This window comes from Psammomys obesus, unplaced genomic scaffold (assembly GCF_907164565.1).
Source record: "Psammomys obesus unplaced genomic scaffold, mPsaObe1.curated_primary_1811, whole genome shotgun sequence".
Taxonomy (NCBI): domain Eukaryota; kingdom Metazoa; phylum Chordata; class Mammalia; order Rodentia; family Muridae; genus Psammomys; species Psammomys obesus.
This window is the reverse complement of record NW_026585895.1, coordinates 26,679,124-26,696,987: the sequence shown is the minus strand read 5'-3', so window position 1 is coordinate 26,696,987 and position 17,864 is coordinate 26,679,124. Positions and strand designations below refer to the sequence as shown.

At 38.0% G+C, this 17,864-nt stretch overlaps 1 pseudogene; it reads right to left on the bottom strand.

The window, feature by feature from the left end:
- Nucleotides 1–17,293: 17,293 nt before the first annotated feature.
- LOC129671088 (60S ribosomal protein L37-like) lies at nucleotides 17,294–17,645 on the bottom strand (annotated as a pseudogene).
- Between the last annotated feature and the right edge of the window lie 219 nt (nucleotides 17,646–17,864).

Genomic DNA, 17,864 nt, shown 5'->3' with positions numbered 1-17,864 from the left:
CAATCAAGCAAGGTTTAGTGTACTGACTACTGACGTCACACCTTGTCATAGCGGTAGTGGCTCATGCTTAACTTGAGTTAGGAGCTTTTTTTAGTTACTCAAATGACAAAGATTTTGTGACAATGTGGAGGTTTGAGCTGGATGTTTAAGTGGTTTTGATTTGGAACAACATGGGATCTACCTAGAATTCACCACGACATCTTTGAAATCCTCTCCTATGATTGATTTGTTTTAAGAACATCTCCTTATTTTTAAAAGGGGATTTATTTATTTATTTATTTCTGATTTAGGAAGTGGTGAGGCTTGTAGCAGATGACCTATTAGACGTGAGCCTTGCCGTGCTTATTAACTGAACCATACTCCCAGACCTCTCCCTTAAAAAACAAGAAATACTTCTACTTTCTCTGTCTCCTAACCTACTCTCATAGCTATATTCCCGGGTAAACTTTCATAGCATGCACGAAAGCCTTCAACACCTGAAAAATTAGTGCAGGGATTTGACTGATTATAGAGGCTGTTTTCCTTGTTCTGTGGCTTGTTCTAAACGGGATACTCAGCAAAACTTGCATTTTTTTTCTTTCATTTTGTGCTGTCTGCATGAGTAATTACCTCCCTGATTTCTGAGATGCAATTGAGTAGCTTCCACATTAGAAAAATCCAAAGATTGATAGAGCCATCGCTCCCAAAGGATTAGCTTGCTGCTGTAATTCCACGGAGTAGGTCATTCAAATAGCAACATGCTGCAAAGTTTAATTTCTCTTGTTTTGAAAAGTCAGATATTGCTACCAATTCCAGAGAAGCAGGAAAGGTCCCCTGGGTCCTTTACATGGGTGATGACTTGCTTTCTACCCTCCTTGGATGCGGCATCCCAGAAGGTGCCTTCAAGATAAATAAAATATATTGTCTTGAAGAATAAAGTTGATGCCAGTTGGCTCATCTGTTCATTGTAATTCTCTACATATCTGTACTGACATCTTCCCCTCAAGCTGAAGTAAACTATGTAAACCCTTTGCAATACTGGCATTACAAGGAAGCTTCATAACCTGTTCAGTAATGAAGAACTAAATTATTAGCCATGGTAGTCTGTGTTAGTTCCCTTAGATTGTAATAACCAAATACTATAGCCTGTGGTCTGTACAAAATAAATTTATGTTCTCATAGTTCTGAAGGGTAGAGATCCATGCTTCCATGGTCTGATTCTAATGAGGAATCTCTGGGCTGGAGATAAGTCTTCTTGGTATAGTCTTAAGCGGAAGACAAAGAGAAAGATCCTTTTTCTGTCTTTCTCTTCCCTAAGGACATCCACCCCTTGGAAAGCCATTGCTTTCATCTGATTAACAGTTTTCTATGCATCCTTATCGAACACTAATCATCTCATAATTGCCTAGTCCCTAACTGAGGTATAGGAGCTTCTAGGCTTCAACATAATGAATTCGGAAGAGACATGTTTCAGTCCCCATGACAAGAAGAAGTTAGGATTCAGAGAGTTTTTGTTTGTCTCAATTTTCTAACATTACACAATGTCAGGTGCATATTTTGTATGGAATCTAAAATTGTTCTTCATTTCTGCCTTTCATTTTTTAAGAACTAATGAGTTTGGTGGTCTCTACGATCATAGCAGTATCTGGCCTGTATACTAGAGGATTACAAATAGAATTATTCGTAGCTAGCCAAAACAAACTAAATCAAGTCTTGTTTGTTCCCTACTACTTTTCAAGTTAGCTTATTTATTATTTTTTACAAGTTTATTCAATTTGTTGTGCAGAAGAACGTTTGGTAGACATTTATTGTTATGATGTTTGTTTTTTTTTTCATAAAAAGTATTTTTGAATGCCTGAATAATGGCAAAAGACCTCCTAACAGAAGATTAAGCTAGGAAATTCATCCTAACATCTCAACTGTAATCATAAGTGATATAAGCTTTAGTTGCTGTCTGATTCATTTGGGCTCAATAAATGTTGTTGAAATGATTATTTTTGATTCTTTTTTTCACCTTTACATGTAAGTAAACATGAAACACAAAGGATACAATTAGAAATTATGGCCTCTTAAACTTACTTCTGAGAAAAAGAAATGAGTCTAATTTTCATACATCTTATTAAGATGTATAATATGGGGGTTTTTGTGTTTAATAATATTAAAGTGAATTTATGATTTCTAGGTAGAATGACAGCTTTGTTCTTTATTAAGATGCATATTTTCATTCTATCAGTATATTGGAGGCATCGATATAGAGTGAAGTTTTTCTGTTAAAGTGTTCATTCTAGACTTTAAAAATTAGCTCTGCTCCACAGTCGGTTTGACTGAGAAACAAGATCTTTGTAAATTAGCTGCACATTTAATTAATTGAAATTCAACCTCCCAAGACAAAGCACAGATGCTGTGCATATTAGTAGTGTCTTCTAACCAGCTGTACTAGTCTGGGCAGTAACACTACCCTGTAGCTGAACATCTGGACAGAGCTAGAAAAGAGAATAATAAACAGTTTCAGAATTCTGTGGGCAGATTCCTATAGGTGACATCACAAAATGTAAACATGGAAAAACAAAAAAGAAATATGTGTAATTCAGTATTACAACTTGAAAGACAGATTATGCAAATTTTGCAATTCTGCTTTCAACAAATTTGACTTAAAATAGCAACATTTTCCATTTTATAACCAGTTGTCAGGTTACGTAGTACAAAAGAAAGAGAGCGAGAAAGAAAAGAAAGAAACCACTGGAATTTAAGCAGAGAAAAGGTAACACAGTCAGAGAAATCATTCCACATTTAGAAGAGGTGAAAGCATTGGCTCTCTTACCATTTAGTAGTTCTGACAGGAATAAATTTGAATTTCCTAAAGAACATTATTCAAAAAAAGATGTTCCTCTGCCCTAACCCTGCCCACTTCATTAAGACACTATTTATTTCATTGTAAGACTTGGGAGAACTGATCATGGAAATTTAAGGCCATTGCTAATGAGTTCTGTGTTTCTATCAAGACAGAATTTAATACAGTAGTTGGACATGTTTGTTTTCATCGTAATACAGGGCCAACTCAAAAGAACTTCTGTACTTTTGGCTTTAAATACAGCATCAAAAATATTGAATATCTGTATTCACAAGGAGAGCGAGTTTAGGAATAGTTTTAGAGATATAATAAAATAGTAAAATATGTCTTGTGTCCAGTGTCAAATTTACTACACATGACAAAACTGTTTCATTAGCATGATTGAAATTATTCCAAGTGGATAACAGTACGTATATCCTTATGGATAAGAAAACACTTGCTTTTAACATCATTAACTTGATTGGTGTCAAATTGTGGAATATGACTATGCATAGTCAATGCATTATATATAATATATATGTATTATCTATTATATATTCATGCACATATACAGACATGTAATAAGCACACACACACACACATATACACACACACACACACACACATTGTTACAATAAATATAACTAAATAACAAGAAAATAGAGCAAGGATTTTAACTTTGTGGTGATAGCAAAGAGATCATTAAGAATACATAAAGAAAGATTTCCCAGGATAGGAGTTATCTCTCTGATCAATCTAGTCCTTAAATACATGCTGTATGTTGTATGTTCTCCACCTAAGGCCCTTGGCTTAGCTATTCTCTTTGATTGGAATGTTCTTCTACCACAGAGGCACACCTCTTTCTCCTTCACCTAGTTCAGATTTTAATCTTGTTTTAAATTGCTGGGAAGAATGTCTCCAATCCAACATTTAAAATTTCTGCCTTAAAGGTTAGTTTCTAGAATACATAGAGAAAAATAAAATAAGAAAAGAGAACAAACGATCAATATTTTACAGTGAGACATGGAATCAAGCAGAGAGCTTCCAGAAGAAAGACAAATAACAGAAATTTTGTTTTGAATGTTTGGCATCCTTTGACATTAGTGGAATGTAAATCTACTTTGAGATTTTTATGGTACTACATTTACAGGGACTAAGATTTTTTTCTTAAAAACACCAAAATATACTTACTGTATGAAAAAAATTAAGAAAAAATAAAATAGAATGAATTATAACAATGCTGACATGGATGTAGGAAAAAGGGGAATACTTATTCACCGTTTGTAGAATTGCAAAACTGGATTGGCTATTGTGAAAATCAGTGTGGTTTTTCATAAAGTAAGAGATAGGTCTCCCATATCATCAAGCTATACCTGAAGGGTTCTATATCCTAATAAAGAGATGCCTACTCATCCATGTTCATTGCTGCTCTATTCACAATAGTCATGAAATGAAAACGGACCAGATTTCAATCACCTGATTAATAGATAGTGTAAATATTATATATTTACATAGTAGAACTCTTTCCAGCTGTAAAAATAAAATTGTGCTGAAAACAAGCATTCCAAGTGATGTAACTCAGACCCAGAAAAATTAACATTGCATGTTCTCTTTCACATATGGATGTTGAATTTGTATCTGTAGATATGTGTATTGAAAGCATATTAGCCATTGAGATAAAGATATTAGTAAGGACCCATAGTAAAGGGGTATGTTTTAAGGAAGGGAGACAGAATGCAAGTGTACATGAATGGAGTACTGGAGATTAATGAAGCAAACAGATTAAGTGAGATGGAAGAGAGCAGGACAGAGTAGAAGAGAGAGTATGGGGAAGGATAACACACCTTTGAAAAAGCCATATGAAAACCTACTACTATAAGAAGCATTCATATATATGTGTGTATATTATATGTATATATTATGTTACATGTGTATATGTTATATGTATATAAATTATATAGATGTACATATACATAATGTAATAGGAGTAAACATACAGAAAGACAGAGAGAGAAACAGAGAAAGAATGTAAAGGAAGTTATTTTATAGTAGGATGATAATGTCTTGCTCAGATCCTATTGGCAATCAGATTAAAAGCCACTGCAGGTTTGGGTTACCTCTTTTCAAGTTGTTGGTTAATGCATTCCATAGACAGCCCCAACCAAGCATTACAAATCATTACCATCGCTTTTGGATGTCTTATAGAACATGATGGTAACATCCATGAACTTGAGTGATACAACACGAAGAAACCAAGCTGGCTCCAACCTGGAAACTTCATCTCCAGGTTTCATAGTGGCTAAATTTCATAGTGATGGGATGTGTTATGCATGTGTGGTGATTTGGAAAAGAATGGCTCCAGTAGATACAACTGTTTGAATGTTGGCCCAAAAGGAGTGGCTCTATTAGGAGGTGTGGCCTTATTATAGTAGGAGTGGCCTCGTTAAAGGAAGTGTGTCACTATAGAGGTGGGCTTTGAGATCCCATATGCTCAACATAAGCCTAGTGTGGCAGTCTCCTTCTGCTTCCTGCAAATCAAGAAGTAGAACTCTCAGCTCCTTCTCCAGCACCATGTCTGCCTTACATGCCTTTATGTTTCTCACCATGATGATAATGGACTAAGCCTCTGAGGCTGTAAGACAGACCCTATTAATGTTTTTCTTCATAAGAATTGCTGTGGTAATGGTGTTTCTTTGCAGCAATAGGAATCCCAAAGCATAACAGCATGCTACTAAGAAAGCAGAGTAATCAACTGCATTGTCCAGCTTTGAACACCATAACAGCTGGACTGGGGAGAAAGGTACACTGGTGTGATAGTGGCATGCAAGTAAGATCAGTAGCCAAATATGTTCTAATTGAGGTTAAGGCCAGCTTCACAAGATGAAACTTCTACCTGGCATGTTAATAAGGCCAAGAACTTGTGGGTGGGTAGGTAAGAGGTCCTAGGGGCGAACCTATTATTACTGTTCTGCTCAGTGGACACAGTATTAATATCCCCTTAAGATTAAATTAGTGCTTCCTGAATACTCATCATAGATGCTTGTTTTTGTAGTAGCTGGCAATTAACATGGAGCCCCATAACTGATCAACATGCAGATAAATAACTAATAAATAGATAGATAAAAAATAAAGACTGGCAAGTGCTTGTCAATAAATACAACATTTATGGCACAGCATCTCCTCCCAAGGCTCAGAAGAAAGGGAAAAACATTGCTGGTGGGTGACTAGAAGGAAAAAGTGTTTTCCAGATTCAGTAATTTCCAGAACGTACGTACATACAAAAGTTATGACAGCATGGATAACACTTGAGCAAGCTCAAGAGAGAAAATTCCAAAAAGGCTGAGGAATGGAGATGACACCCCATCCCTACCTGAAGAGCTTTGGGCTGTCAATGGCTGCTGAGCAAAAGATGGCCATTTTTTTTCCATTTATGCTACCCCTGTGAGATTGCCCACACTTGCAGTGGACAACCCTATACCTATACACATACAGACGGCACTAAATAGACTCAATGTGTTTTTAAAAAAAATATGAAATTAGGATGGGGTAGTAATTGATAGATAGGAAAAAATGAAGGGGAGGGAATTGAGTGAATTCATGCATATATATATATATATACATGAAATTCTCAGACAAAAAAAAAAAATGCTACCTTACAGCCCATCCTCCATACCTTCAATCCTTCATTTGCTTCTGGCTTATTATTGTGCAATACTGCAGTCATGTGGTTGGTTTAAGTCAAATATATTTAAAACTTTCTGAGATGCATCTATGTAAGTTTCTAAGTTTATTGCTTATTTATTTAGTACAACAAAAGTAAACACCATGAATATATTTTCAGAGTTTTTTTTTAAAGTTCTGGGAAATATTACACACATCTATATCTATAGGTGGATAGATAGATAGATAGATGTGTACAAAGCAGAGAGAGATAATTTGTGAGAAACAGAGTAGAAGGAGAGAGAGAACTATTCTTGTTAAAAAGAGGAGCATCTCTCTATTCATATTAACTGCCATCTTTCTTTCTTGCTAAAATCTCCCAGATTGAGTTTCAATTTATTGTATGAGAGCACTTCCATATTACTTAGGACTTCTGAAATATTCTGACCTACATGACACACATATTCTCTAACAATTCTATTACAATCTATTAAGAAATTTCCTCTGGCTACATCGGAATGTACTTTATTGTCATACTTTTATGTTTTTTTGTGTGTGTGTATGTAAACAGGACTTCATTCCTTCTGAAAACATAACACCTTTATTGTGGGACTATGAAGGCCTCCTGACACAGGGGTAACGTATCCTACTTTATAAAATGAAAATCCCCTACATTCCTTCAATTAAAAAGTAGCATCTCAAATTTCTACAGCATTTTTGTTTTTATGAGACAGGGTCTCACTGTGTACCTCTTGCTGAACTGAAAGAAAGTATGGCCTTAAACTCTTAGAAAGCTATATGACTCTGCTTCCTGGGTACAAGGAATAAGAACATATAATCACAACAGGCTTTCAACAGAGCTGTATTTCACTGGAGCTTCAGGAATGTGGTGTACTGCAGATAAAGCACAGGTCTTAGTTTTTCAGGGGAGGAAATAGAGGTTTGCCTATGATAATTGCCCTGGGACCAATTTTTCAGCTGACAAACTGTGACTGCAATGTGCTTGGCTTCTAATTCAGTGTTGTTTTCCTAAAGCACTGAGACTTTTTAATTACAGCTGAGATCACAAGAACTCAGTTACTTAGGGCTCTGATAACAGTTTCAGATGGGCAACCAAACCACCATGCTGGCCAACTCAGTTCTTGTTTGTTATACTCTTTCTCCCTTGCCTTTAAATTTCACCATCCCATTCAATCACAGTAAGAATCAAGGCTTAATCCTACTTTTCAGTATCAAATAGACTAGTATTTTTACTCTCATTACTTAGCCATGTACCATAAAAACCTGTAAAGAAGGGAAGAGAACAGAAAGAAGAGAACTAGAGAAATTCTGTTCATTCAGTCTTCTTATAGGCATGCTAATAAATCAATTAACTGAGTAAGTTTCAGACTTCACATTCTGTATTTTGTGTACTCACACACAAAATATAACTGTATTTGGTTCCTATTAAAGAACATTGAAGCTATGTACTGCATTTGCACTCATGATGGGATTTCTTAAGCATAAAACATTTTTAAAAATACATCATTCACGTGCCCCATTCTATATAATCATCTTAGTCCCAAGGGAATGTTCTGTTGATTAAGCAGTAAGCCAGGAGTTATTGGGAAATTTCCCTAAACCCCTCTACCTCCTTAATGCTGACATGGAAATCTGTCTGACAGAACATATTCCTCCAACCTTGTGAAATGCACTAAATGAACAAAAGCACAGATAAAATTCCCTGAGTCTTAACTCCGTGCCTTCTATGTCTTAGAACCCATAACCCTCCACTCAATCTCTTGGTCTAACCTTCTGCTACATCTGGGTCATCAGGGATTAAGGAAAGGATTGAGCACAGGCACACTGATTCCCAGAGGAGCTGAATCTACTTCCTGCATACAAACAAATCTTTTCGTGCTGCTTTTTTTTTTTTTTTACAAAGCCTTTTCCACCTGCATCTTCAAATGGGATAGTGTATCATTCACACAGACAAATACAAATCAATAAATATTTTTTTAAACTGAAAATTGTTTGCTAACCTGTCATATCTGGTTAAATTGCCCACAGAAAAGCCCCAAAGCATCTCCAGTTTCAGCTTCCTTTGTTATGACTGATAACCAAAGGTGCCTTACCCAGGTACCACTCCAAGCCCTTTCACAATGTGACTTTTGGAAAGATTCTTGATTGGAATCCTTACATCTTTGAAAATGAACTTGGTGAAAAAGAACTAACTCAGAAAAACAAAATATGCAACAAAGCCAAAACACACGTGATGTGAAATACTGAATGAGGTTTTTGATTTGCATGTGTTTGTTCCTGTGTATGTATGCACAAGTATAACAGGGATCAGAGGACAGTTCAAGGGGATTAGTTCCTTCCTTCTACCATGTGGGATCTGGGCTTGAACTCATGTTATGGTGCTTGGCATCAAATACCTTTACTTACTGACACATCTTGCTACCCTGGAACAAAATGTTTCTAGATGTACAGATTTCAGAAGTTTTAATGAATAGGCTTGGGATTAAGATATCTATGTAGTATGAAAGAAGAGGAGAGGAATACCTCTGGTTAAAGGTTTAAGCAGAAAGTGGAGCAGATTGATGGGTACTAGATGAAAGAGGAATGTGTCAGTCAAGCCAAACTAAGGATTTATGAAGAAGCATTATGGGAAACCATTACTCTGTGACCATATCCTTCTCTCTCTCTCTCTCTCTCTCTCTCTCTCTCTCTCTCTCTTTAAATAAAAGAAGGTTGAATATAAGCAACCTACATGAAAAAAATAATGTTTCTCTCAGAAAACATGAGTTACTTAGACCAGGAGAGGACAGGAGTTCCATAAGGACAAAATATATCAGAACACGGGGGTCCTCTATGAGACTGTTTCTCCAACCAAGGACCATGTATGGATATAGCCTAGAACCCCTGCTTGGATGTAGCCCTTGGTAGCTCAGTATCCAAGTGGGTTTCCCTAGTAAGGGGAACAGGAACTATTTCTGACATGAACTCAAGGACTGGCTCCTTTACCTTCCTCCATCTTCCGAGGGAGGAACAGCCTTGTTAAGCTCAGAGGAGGACATGGCAGCCAGTCCTGAAGATACCTGATAAGCTAAGGTCAGATGGAAGGGGAGGAGGACCTCCCTTAGCAGTGGACTTGGAAAGGAACAGGAAGGAGATGAGAGAGGGAGGGTGGGACTGGGAGAGAATAAAGTAAATAACCTGGGATACAAAGTAAATAACCTGTGATTAATATTAAAAAAATAAAAATTAAAAAAAAAAGAAAATCTCAGTGTCAGGTATGGAACCCTCCCAACAAGTTGTTGGTCAGAGAGGTCCCAGGGGTCTCCTAGACAACACAGGCTACCACCATTGAACTTCTTTGCCACCTTACTAAGACGACAAGATCTTACTGCTGAAGACACAACCGCTTTCCGTTGTAGAAAACAGAGAAATTAAAATTGTCCTGGAAACCTCTCTCCTGAGTCGCTTTTCTAGTGATAGACAGTTGTAGTAGACCGTTGGGAGAAAAAAAAAAAAAAAGATCATGTCACCAAGAATCTTACCCAGCAGTGGGCTGTGCATGCTGCAATACTGGCTTCCAGCCAGGAGGTAGCCACTGATGACATAGTGCTGAGACTGTTCTAAAAGTAACAACATGTCTGCTACAGTACCCTGATCAAAACCTCCTGGCTGAGCAAGTCATAAGCCCTACTTCCGTTCTTTTGCTAAACGGACATGATATTAAACTGCTTTCTAAGTAGTTGTGTTGACACCAGTAAATTAGTGCTCCTCTCAACCTCTATAAGAGAAACTCCACCCCCACCTCACCCTCCCCTCACACACTCAGCAGGTAGCAGTTAATGAAGTGACTCATTGCTGGTCAAAGTAATACGAATTGGTGACTTCGGAGCGATCAACCCTTAGTGAGACTCATGTATCAATCTCTCTACTTCCAAGCCTCAGAGGACATCATGGAATGGGAAGCAAGAAAGAACTGGTGTGCCGGAGGATGTGGAGGCGTATTGTAAAATGTTATCGTTTGGACATAGCATGACTATTGCACTCATAAACCCACCATAGCTATGTTTACCTGTACAAGACCTGTAGTAGATCAAGTCACCTAACATTGTGTCACTGAGGGTAGAAGACTGTGAGGATCTAACTCTAGGTAAGGAGCTACTGGCCGCTGATACCTACTGTATCTCTAGAGCTGTGGGCATCACGTATGTTGCCCGTGCTCCTGTGGATGGTCCCATATCCATATTTGTGTGTGAAGCACTTGTTGGAATCAGTGGGTTATAAAATACAATATAATATAATATTATATTATAATATAATAGGAAATGAAAATATGAGGTTTGTTGGGGAAGCCTAAGGGAATTGAAAGGAGGGATTTTGAGACAAATAGGGTAAAAACATATTGTGTATACACATGACATTTTCAAGGAATTAATTAAAATATTCCTTTAAAAAAGCATGAAATCTAAAAATGAACATTTTGTTTTTATTCTTGCTTTGCTTTGTTTTGATTTTTTTTTTTTTTGAGACAGGCACTCACTGTGTAGAACTGTCCCTTGCCTGGAATTCATTATGTATGCCAGGCTGGCTTCAAACCCACAGAGCTCTACCTTTGTCTCTCTCACACAGTGCTGCAATTAAAGACATGGACCAGCATTCCTGGCTTTAAAAATGTACATAAAAAACAAATAAATAAAAACTTTACTGTCTTAAAACTTAAGGCCAGTGGTACATAAAGTGAATGTTACAAATAGTTTTGGTATGATCTTACAAGAAAGACTATATCTCTCTTAGAAATAAACAAAAAATATATTTATCGAGTTTTCAAATGATAGGACCTACCATTCAGCGTGAAAAACTAAACATCTTGCATATCAGAAATTAATTCATGTATACAAACATTATCTGTTTAATGAAAATAATTTTTATGCTAAAACTGTAATGAGGGAATTAACAGAATTAGAGCAGGAAACAAAATTTTGAGAGATAATTCATTACATACAGTTTCAATCCAAGTAGAAGCCAGAATTAGATACATGTGTGCACCAGAATTTGTTATTTTGTATTTGTTATTACTGTTTTTATTTATCAGGAAGCAAGTATGAAAGTCATAATTCATGTGTATTTCAGATAAAATATAACTACCATAAACATCTTAACAAGTTGAACAGGAAACAGTTCAAAGATCACTAATTAAAAATCTCAGGATAGTTGCATGGTTATCCTGTATTATACGGCTAATATCCCTTTACAAGTGAGTATATACCATGTGTGTCTTTCTTGGTCTGAGTCACCTTACTCAGGATGATCTTTTCTAGAGCCATCCGTTTGCCTGCAAATATTATAAGTTGTTTTTGTTTTTGTTTTTAATAGCTGAGTAGTATTCCATTGAATAGATGCACCACAGTTTCTTTATTCATTCTTCAACTGAGGGACATTTGTGTTGTTTCCTAAAGAAGCTAAATAACAAGGAGCACCCAAAGGAAGGATGCTTAATCCTCATTCAGAAGTACAAAGAGAACAGACACCAGAAGTGATTGAAAAGAGGGAACAAGACTAGAGCCTACCGTACATGTCCTCTGCAAGACTCCACCCACCAGGGAATTGAAGAAGATGTTGAGACACACAGCCAAACTTTGGGCAGAGCACATGGAGTCTTATTGAAGAGTGGAAGGATAGAAGGGCCCATAGGGGCCAGGAACTCCACAAGAAGCCCAACGTAGGGAACAAATCTGGTCCAAGGGTTGGGGGAGGTTAAAGAGGAGACTGATGCACCAAACAAGGACCATGCATGGATATAACCTAGAACCCCTGCACAGATGTAGCCCATGGCGGCTCAGTCTCTAAGTGGGTCCTCTGGTATGGGGAGCAGGGGCTGTTGCTGACATGGACTCTGTTGTCTGCTCTTTGATCACTTACTTCTAGTGTGTGAAAAGGATGCAGGCAGTTCTGATGAAATTTGATAGGTAGAGTCAGTCAGTTGGTAAGGAGGAGGGCTACCCCTTTCTGAGGAGTAGGAAATAGGGATGGGGGTGGGGAAGGGAGTGAGAGTGAGACTGGGGGGGAGATGAGGGGGCTATGATTGGGATGTAAAATGAATCAATTAAAAACTAATAATATAATTTTTTAAAATTTCAGGATAAACAAAAGTTTTTCTATCATAAAAAAGAAGTTGCTAGTACCAATATTATCAAAGTCTATGCTGTAGCTAGTATGGATTCTTACTCAGGAATCAGGGGCAGGAGGCATCCTTGTGGATGCTTTTGCAACCATTTATAGATGCCATAGAGATAAAGATATAACAAGGCAACGTCAGAAGCCCCCAAGTCACTAGAAAGATATATCATTTTCATGAATGGGCTAAAACCGAGGAATCCGCAAATTGAAAGATTATAAATGAATTTATAAACACAATGTTTTAATATTCTTATCCTCTCAATATTAAAAGGCTAAAAGTGTAACTAAACAATAAACAAAGTATAGAGACAATATAATTAATTAAAAAGCAGTCTCAAAAACATATTGCTGTGGCCTAACCCCGGTACTTATTAAATCATGTTATTCTTCGTAGATGGATAGTGTTTATAGATGTAATTAAGCACCTCCATGTATCCCTCACTCCAATGACTCTTGCCTTACAAAAAAAGAACAGAATCCAGGCTTTGGCTATTACAAATAAAGCTGCTACAAACATGGTTGAGGAGAGCAAATGTCTTCGTTGTGTACTTGAGCATCTTTTGGATATATGCCTAGGAGTAGTATAGCTGGAACTTGAGGTAGCACTATTCCTAATTGTCCGAGAAAGCACCAGATTGATTTCCATAGTGGTTGTACCAGCTGACATTCCCACCAGCAATGGAGGAGGGCTCTCCGTTCTCCACATCCTCTCCAGCATGCGTTATTGCTTGAGTTTTTGTTCTTAGACATTCTGGTGGGTGTAAAGTGAAATCTCAGGGTCATTTTGATTTGCATCTGATGGCTAGGCATGTTGAACATCTCCTTATGTGTTTCTCTGCCATTCTATATTCTTCTACAGAGAATTCTCTGTTTAGCTCCTTACCCCATTTTTTAATTGGGTTACTTGGATTATTACCTTTTAATTTCTTTAGTTCTTTATATATTCCAGATATCACCCCTCTCTCAGATGTTGGGTTGGTGAAGATCCTTTCCCAATCTGTAGGCTGTCATTTTGTTCTAATGACAGTGTCTTTTGCTTTACAGAAGATTTTCAGTTTCATGAGGTCCCATTTATTGATTCTTGCTTTTAGGGCTTGTGCTGATGGTGTTCTGTTCAGGAAGTTGTCTCCTGTACCAATGAGTTCTAGGCTGTTCCCCACTTTTTCTTCTACCGAGTTAGAATATCTGGTTTTATATTGAGGTCTTTGATCCACTTGGACTTTAGTTTTGTGCAGGGTGATAAATATGGATCTAGTTTCTTTCTTTCTTTCTTTTTTTTTTTTTTTTTTTTTGCATGTAGACATCCAGTTGGACCAGCACCATTTGTTGAAGATGCTGTCTTTTTTCCATTCAATAGTTTTGGCTTCTTTGTCAAAAATCAAGTATTCATAGGTGTGTGGGTTTATTTCTGGGTCTTCTATTCGGTTCCATTGATCCACCTTTCTGTTTCTATGCCAGTACCAAGCAGTTTTTATTATTATTGCTCTGTAGTACAACTTGAAATCAGGGATGGAGATACCTCCAAAGGATCTGTTGTTGTACAAGATCATTTTAGAAATTCTGGGATTTTGTTTCTCCATATGAAGCTGAGAATTTTTCTTTCAAGGTCTGTAAAGAATTGAGTTGGTATTTTGATGGAAATTGCATTGAATATATAGATTGCTTTTGGCAGAATGGCCATTTTCACTATGTTAGTCCTCCCGATCCATGAGCACGGGAGATCTTTCCAACTTCTGATGTCTTCTTCGATTTCTTTCTTCAGAGACTTGAAGTTTTTTTCAAACAGGTCTTTCACCTGCTTGGTTAGAATCACCCCAAGGTACTTTATGTTATTAGTGGCTATTGTGAAGAGTGTTGTTTCCCTGATTTCTTTCTCGGCCCTTTTGTCTTGGGTATACAGGAGGACTTCTGATTTTTTTTTTGAGTTAATTTTGTATCCAGCCACTTTGCTGAAGGTGTTTATCAGCTGAAGGAATTCTCTGGTTGAGTTTTTGGGGTCACTCAGGTATACTATCATATCATCTGTGAATAGTGATAATTTGACTTCTTCCTTTCCAATTTGTCAACCCAGATGTCCATCAACGGAGGAATGGATACAGAAATTGTGGTACTTTTACACAATGGAGTACTACTCAGCAATTAAAAAACAAGGAAATCATTAATTTTGCAGGCAAATGGTGGGATCTAGAAAAAATCATCCTGAGTGAGGTATCCCAGAAGCAGAAAGACACACATGGTATATACTCACTTATATAGCCCTATAAGATAGGATAAACATAGTAAAATATGTACAACTATACAAGATAAACAAGAAAGAGGTCCAGGGGTAAGATGGTCAATCCTCACCTAGAAAGACAAAGGGGATGGACATTGGAAATAGGAGAAAACAAGTAACAGGAGAGTAGCCTACCACAGAAGGCACCTGAAAGACTCTACCTAGCAATGTATCAAAGCAGATGCTGAGACCCATAATCAAGCCTTCGGCAGAGTGTAGGGAATCACATGAAGGAAGGAGGAATTAGTATATCCTAGAGGGGACAGGGAGTACCACAAGGTCCAAATATATCTGAGCACAGCGGTCTTCTATGAGACTGTTTATTCAATCAAGGACCATGCATGGATACAACCTACAACCCCTGCCCAGGCATGGCCCATGGTAGCTCAGTATCCAAGTGGGTTCCCTAGTAAGGGGGAACAGGAACTGTTTCTGACATGAACTCATGAGCTTCCCCTCCCTCCTGAATGAGGAGCAGCCTTGCTAGGCCACAGATAAGGACATTACAACCATCCTGAAGATACCTGATAAGCTAGGGCCAGACAGAAGGAGAGGAAGACACCCCCTCTCAGTGGACTAGGAAAGGGGCAGGGAGGAGATGAGGGAGGGAGGGGCAGATTGGGAGGGATAGAGGTAGTGGGCTACAGCTGGGATACAAGTGAATGTATAAAATTATTTAAAAAAATATTAATTAGAAAAAATAAAAATAAAAAAAAGAACAGAAAAGAAAGAGGTGAGTATGAGAGACAAGGAGACAGACACAGAACTTCATGTAAAGATAAAGGCAGGCAGAGATAAGCATTCTACAAGTGCAAACTGAAAAATGCAAAGTTGTGCCAGCTACCACTTGAAGCAAAGAGGGAAGTGGCCTTGGGAAGAACCATATATGACTGACAGGTTGATTTTGAAATTCTGTCCTCAGAAACCTTAAAAAAAAATATTTATGATGTAGTAAGACGCTAAGAGAGTGATAAGAGATTCCATTATCGCCAGGAAATTAATAGACATTCAAGAAAAACTTCAGGAAAAAAAAGAGGGAGGGAGGGAAGTGACGTACTGTCCAAATGACATGAGACTGTGAGGCTTGACTCACACCTAGGAACATGAGACGTACTATCTGGAAATAGGTAGTTTACATTACAGGGTGGCTGCACTTTTATAATAGACAAAGGGTTGTTTTTTTTTTTTTTTTAACATGTTATCAAGTGGTGTGCTCTTCAGTTTCCATGCCCAACACAAGAAGAGGCAGAGACAAAATGTTACCCACGTAGACACTCAAGACCAGTCTGCCTGGCTTCAATTCCTTCTCTTATGTTTCGGTGGCGTTTTGTGACTGTGTGTTTGTTGGATCCACAAAACAGGGAGGAGCATGTATTTCACACAGTTTTCATGAAAGCATCAGACATAGTCACACATGTATCCTTAACCTTCATTAAAATCGTATCAGTTTAAAAGATTTTCATATAATTTTGGCTTAGTCACGTTGTGAGCCTAACACACAGGTTTGTCTAGAAACGAATACATCCTAGAACATTCAAAACTAGAAGTCGGAGTAAGAACTCCAAAGTGGAGCTCAGGAGATAATAGAGGACACAGGTGCAATCAAGGCTCTTAGGAAGGTGCTGCTGAGCTCTGCTATATGAAACGGCAGTGGTGAAGACAGGGCTGAGCGGTGCTTTCACCAAGAAGCTGGGAACATCTCTAGGGCAGCGTCACTGCTAATTCCTCAAATCCACTCGACAAAGAATGGCCCCTCCAAAGCGCTATCCTTATGAGTGGCTAAGGATTAGCTGTTGTCTTCGTTTATTTTCCTGCTATTGTAATAAAATTATTTTAGGTCACAGTTCCTGCTATAGTCTCTCCTCAAAGACTGGACAGGTCTTTGACAGGTCTTAAAGCACCCACAATAAGGAGGCTGGGCGATGAGTGCTTCCAGGCTGCTCATTTCCATTTCCCTGTTGATGTTGTCCAGGACTACAGTTGGAAATGGTGCAGCCGCAACAGATGGGCTGTCCCACTTCAGTCTCCAGAAGTATGCCCAGAGGGCCGTTTTCCAGATAACTATAGACCTTGTAACATTGACACAAGCCTTAATCACCACAGATGTGAGGTTTTCATTCTCATTCTGTATTCTTGCCTTCACTGAAATTTCACCTTGACTCTGCCTGCTAATCACTTCAAATGTCTTATTTTTATTTTGTGTTTTCCCTTACTCATCATCAATAATATTGTTATATGTTGATTTAGGGACTAAAATTAACTTTATTTACTTAATCTCTAAAAGTTTTAGAGCAAACCTCATGAATCACACATATACATCTTTTTTTCTTTCTCCTTTGAAACCAGAACATTTCTTTTTTGATGGATTGGAATCCTCAAGGTGAACCGGATGCTGCAACAGCTGCCCTCTTGGTTTAGGTGTTGTTCCTTCACGGAATCCATGTTGGAATCTGCGATAGACACTCTCAGGTGCCTCATCTGCCCAGTCCCGGTTGTGTTCTGTCTCTTAGCTTTGGCTCTCCAGTTATGCCTTCTCTTGCACTTCACAGGACAGCCACATTTGCCACAGGTTGACTTCTGAAGGTGGTAGGCCTTAGAGCCACAGGGACGGCACAACGCGTGCACCTTATTGCGACCCTTTCCAAAGGATGACGTGCCTCTTGTCGTCTTGCTTCTGCCTATGAGGCCAAATAACCACACACGTCTTATACTGAAGCCTTTGGCCATTCCTGACTTTCTTAACTACTGTTTCTAGCTCCGTACTGTGTGAAGAGACAGACCTCATTTATTGACACAAGAAATATTCCCTACATTAAAAATATATCTTTTCAGGTCAGAAATAGTTTCTGTTCCCCTTACTAGGGAAACCCATTTGGATACTAAGCTACCATGGGCTACATCATAGCAGGGGTTCTAGGTTATTTCCATACATGGTCCTTGGTTGGA